This window comes from Impatiens glandulifera, chromosome 1 (assembly GCF_907164915.1).
Source record: "Impatiens glandulifera chromosome 1, dImpGla2.1, whole genome shotgun sequence".
In the NCBI taxonomy this organism is placed as follows: domain Eukaryota; kingdom Viridiplantae; phylum Streptophyta; class Magnoliopsida; order Ericales; family Balsaminaceae; genus Impatiens; species Impatiens glandulifera.
In genome coordinates, this window is record NC_061862.1 from 103,060,592 (window position 1) to 103,066,330 (window position 5,739).

The following is a 5,739-nucleotide window of genomic DNA, read 5'->3' on the forward strand; positions in this document are numbered from 1 at the left end:
TTGATTAAACTGATTTTGAGAATACAAAATGAAAAATCTATTCGAGTAAACAAAATTAGAAGTGATAGAGGAACTGAATTCATTAATAGCAATTTAACTACTTTTCTTGATGATTCCGGTATTAGGCACGAGTTGTCTAGTGCCAGAACTCCTCAACAAAACGGCCTGGCTGAGAGAAGAAACCGAACTCTCAAGGAAGCCGCAAGGTCAATGATAGCTGATTCGGGTATAGCTCAAAAGTTTTGGGCTGAAGCTATCAACACTGCTTGTTATACACAAAATCGATCTCTAGTAACTAAACGGTTTTCAAAAACTCCTTTTGAAATCTATTTTGACAAAATTCCAAATGTACGGTATTTTCGAATTTTTGGTAGTAAATGCTTTGTTCACAATAACGGCAAGAAGTACTTGACCGCTTTTGATGCTAAATCCGATGAGGGAATAATGTTGGGATATTCAGCTGTAAGTAAAGCGTACCGAGTATATAATACTAGGACTTTAACAGTTGAAGAAACCGCACACGTTGTTTTCGATGAATCGGTTGAGCGAAACACTGCATTACCCTTCGACCTTCACAACAGAATGGAAAATTTCAATATTTATTCTGATGATGAAGACGAGGTTCCGGTTTTTAGACGCTTTGTCAAGGACCAAGCGGTTGATGTTGAAACTCAACCTGATCAAGCTGCTTTACCGCAGAAAGTTGACGCTTCAGTTTCTACTGAAGAAATCGGTCGGTCTGACTCTGTTCAACCTACCGATCAGTCTAACCTTGATCAGCCAGCCGAAAGCTTGGTAGACACGTCTCGGATTAACCTCAGAAGGAACAAAAATCATCCTCTTGAGCTAGTAATAGGTAACATATCCTCACCCGTCCGAACTAGGCAACAAAATTTGGATCACTATGGAAACTCTGCTTTCATATCACAAATTGAGCCGAAAAAGGTGGATGAAGCACTGTCAGATCCAGATTGGATCTTGGCAATGCAAGAGGAATTAAACGAGTTTGAGAGAAATAAAGTCTGGTACCTAGTTCCTAGACCGAAAAATAAACCGGTTATAGGCACACGATGGGTATTCAGAAATAAACTCGATGAAAACGGTTTAGTTACGAGGAACAAAGCCCGGTTAGTGGCTCAAGGCTATAAACAGGAAGAAGGCATTGATTTTGAAGAATCATTTGCACCTGTAGCTAGACTTGAGGCCATTAGAATATTTTTAGCATATGCAGCTTTCAAAAAGTTTAAAGTTTATCAAATGGATGTAAAAAGCGCTTTTCTAAACGGTAAAGTAAATGAAGAGGTGTATGTTAATCAACCTCCAGGTTTCAAAAATTCAGAACATGAAAATCACGTTTACCGGCTGAATAAAGCCCTTTACGGTTTGAAACAAGCACCAAGAGCTTGGTACGATACTTTGACTCAATTTCTCTTTGATCACAAATTTACAATCGGTTCAGTAGACAAAACCTTATTTAAATTTGAAAGAAAGAAGCAAATTTTACTTGTTCAAATTTATGTTGATGACATCATATTCGGATCAACCGATCCAAAGCTATGTGACAAATTTTCGAAAATGATGACTGATAGATTTCAAATGAGTATGATGGGGGAAATGAGTTTCTTTCTAGGACTTCAGGTTAAGCAGTTGGAAGCCGGAATCTTTATCAGCCAACCAAAGTATACATCCGAATTGCTGAAGAGATTTGGGATGGATACTTGTGCCGAAGCGGCTACGCCAATGAGTCCTTCCGTGAAGCTGGACAAAGATGATGATGGTCAAGCGGTTGACATCACAGCATATCGAGGAATGATCGGTTCACTGTTATATCTCACAGCCAGCCGACCTGATATTCTGTTTGCGGTTGGAGTATGCGGGAGGTTTCAAGCAAATCCAAAGCAATCTCATTATACGGCGGCTAAGAGAATCTTAAAATATCTGAAGGGAACTCAAGAAGTGGGACTCTGGTATCCAAAAGACTCGAGCTTCAATCTAATAAGCTACTCCGATGCCGATTACGCAGGATGCAAAATCGACAGAAAGAGTACAAGTGGAACCTGTCAGTTTCTGGGTGACCGGTTAGTTACCTGGAGCAGCAAGAAGCAAACGTCCGTTGCAACGTCAACCGCAGAGGCGGAGTACTTAGCGGCTGGAAGCTGCTGTGCACAACTCCTCTGGATTCAACAGCAACTCAGGGACTTCGGAATAGAAGCAAAGGAGTCTCCTATCTTCTGTGACAACACCAGCGCCATAGCGATTACATACAATCCGGTGTTGCACTCAAGAACGAAGCATATCGACATTCGACATCATTTCATCCGGGAGCATGTTCAGGAGAAACACATCCGGCTGGAATATGTGTCAACCGAGCAACAAGTAGCGGACATCTTCACGAAACCGCTACAGGAAGCTAAGTTTTCACATTTTCGAAATATTCTGGGTCTTACGAATTTAAGTCAATTGATATAATCATGATGCATGCTTATATACAAAACCGGAATATGTGTTCAGGGAGAAGCTAAAAACTTCTCAAACCATACTCAAATAGGCCATTAAATAAATCAAATATGCTAACCGGGAGGAAAACTCCGGTTATGCCCGACTACTTCATTATTTCAAATCAAATGTATGTTTACTATGCGATTGAAATAACCAGGTTGAAGTGGATAAGATAAATCCAAAATTGAACAATTGTTGATATTAATCAACTATTTTTCATAAACGGAAATATTCTACTAAAACCGGTCATGGAAAACCGCTTAGTACGTATGCACTCTGATCTGATGAAATGAATTTTTCCGGTTAACCTAAGATGACTAACCGAGTTTTCGTGCATGCTTTGATAAATGAAGCCTGTGATTAATTAAAAACAAGTTTACCACAATCGAGATGACGACATGTGTCCATCATCAAGAGAGGGAAACTTACATCTTGTCAATAGATATTTTTCATCATTGCTATCTTAGTAATTATTAGATTTACCTTGGAAATAACCATTAGTTACTTCAACAAGTTAAGTCTATTTAATAGGCAATGACATCATCAGGCATGCTTAACTTCATTTAATACTCAGCCGAATCCACGGGCTATATAAACCATGCTTAATCCTTGTCAAAACATCACAAGTTTACTATTCACAAGAATCATCCTTGAGATAAAACCCTCTTGTCTCTCTCAAAACAAACATGAACTCCAACCCTTTAGCCAAGAAGATCCTACTGGCAGATTTTGAATCAATCTACCAGTATGAGGACCATGAAGTCAAGGAGATGTTCTTAGCCATTGAAAGGAGCGAGCTAAGAAGTTTCCTTGAGAACAGGTTCATCATCGACTACCTTGTAGTTGAAGAACTGTTCGAAACCGCAAAAGAGGTGCATCGAGAGATACTCGTCGCACAGGTTTACGGCCAAAAGTTCCTCTTCAGCGAGACGGATTTCGCTGTGTACTGCGGGTTACCCAATGAAGGGGTAACCGACCTAACATATTCATCGGTGACAATGGAAGAGATGTGTCGCCGGTTTTCTGGATCTAACATCCCGGTTAAGCCCTGGGGTGCTAAAAGTAAACTTTCTCACAAGTACCAGATTCTCTGCGAGATTCTGGGAAAATCTGTGTTATGCAGAGAGAAAAGTTACTACTACACTCAGAGGGTCTTCGAGATGATGATAGCTGTAACGGTTGGGACACCGATCAACTGGTCCTGGATCATCTTCAGCAACCTGAAGAGGATGATTCTCTCCAACAAAACCGGATACGCTCCTCAGCTGAGCGGTTTCTGCGCAAGTCTGGAGATCCATTCTGGAGCGTTCGTCACTCTGCATCCAAGGCATGTGCTCACCAAAGAACGAGTACAGGAGATGATCGACCGATGGGAAGCGGTTAAAGCGAGAAAGATTCAAGCGGCTGAGGCTTCAACCGCTCAAACAGCTGAATCATCGAACGTCTAAACCTGTCCTTTCTATTGTCTTTCTTTTTTCTTACAAAACCAGTACTTTTGATGTACTACCGATTTTAGACTTCAATTAATGAAATAGATTTCATTCCCTCTCCAAGTCAAAAATCTACAACATTCAATGCGTCGTATCAAAAATATATCATTACATTCTTGAAAATATAAACTTCAAAAGCATGCCTGAATTGATTTGACAAGACTTGCTTTTATTCTCTTGGAAAACTGCAAAATCATTAATACCTAAGCATAAACGGCTAGATTTTCAAATCCCAGCATTAAATGCTCTCATTCACTCCAGGCTATAAAAGGGGTTCAACCTCCATCTTTCAAATCACGCCTTCAAGCATCTCTCTCTCTAAGAATTCAAAGCTTAAGAACTCTCCTAAGTTTCCTTCACTATCTCTTCATCATGTCTACTGAAATTAGAAACACCTTGATCATCGACTTTGAGGACATCAAGCACAGTTCTTACTATGAATGCATCTTTGAGCACATCATAGCTTCTGGCCTGAAAGGTTTCCTTAAGGGTTCGGACCTCATTCTCGTGGATGAGGTGTGCGAATTCTTCAACAACGGTCACGTTCTTGATGATGGCAGCATTCGCACCATCATTGATGGTCAATTCCTCCAGTTTTCTGAGGAGGAATTTGCCACTTTCTTTCACCTTCCAACGGAAGGTTTCTCCGACTTTCCGACGCCGCATCTACCGGCTAAGGAAATCTTCTTCAAGATCTTCTCTTCTTCCTACGCTCCTGTCAAGGACTTCGGGAAGAAAGAAGACCTCGCTCCCCATTATCAAGTCTTTCAAGACTTGGTCCAACGGTCTATCATAGGCCGAATGCCCAACCAAAATTACAGCCGGGAGGCATTCGACATCATGATAGCCATCATCCGAGAAACCGACATCAACTGGTCATCCTATCTATTCAATAAGCTGAAGCTGCTTATGACCGGTAAGAGGGGAAAGATCAGCTACGCCCCTCAGATCACCCGGTTTCTCATGTCCAAACGTCGCAACTTTGGGAAAGGTGTTCCGGTTGGATCTTTCAACACCATCACTATAGACATGATCTATAAGTGTATGTGTAGGATCAAGGAACGGTCTCCTCAGAACACCATCGACAAGTGGTACGAAAGAAGGCTGGAGGGAGGATGGTTCACCGAATAAACCTCTTTCTTTATTCTCTTTTCCGGTTTCTGGTCATTTTGTTGTACGACCAGAACCGCTATTATGTCTCTCCTTTCCTATATTAATGAAATACTTTAGTTGTTCGACTTTTCATCCTCATTATTCCATTCCGGTTTCTCAAACTCACACTCAAAATTAAAGTTAACTTAACAATTTCCGGTTAACAAGATGTAACAGAAGCCGGAATCTCAAGCAAAAATGAAAATCTGAAATCATAACCGCCCATGGTTTTACCTTTCAAAATTTACCGCCCATCAAAATCAGCCTTTACCGCCGAAAGTTACGGCAGTAACTTTTGGAGGGAAAAATTGGCGCCAAAAACTTCAAGACGACGGTTCATCTTCAAAACTGCCTGGAACCGCCATCTATATAAACTAAAATCAGCCCATTCAACACATGCGCTTTCTCTCTCTAAAAATTTCCAGAACTTCAAAGATTCTCTCTCTCCGATCATCATCAATCTTCATCTCCTTTTCTCAAAAATCATCAATGGATCTAGGCAAAGCCCCGTTTCAATGGATGTTGCAGGTTGATTTTGAAGACATCGACCAGCACGCTGAAGACAAGAACAAAGCTGTTCTTCAACTCCTTCGAGATT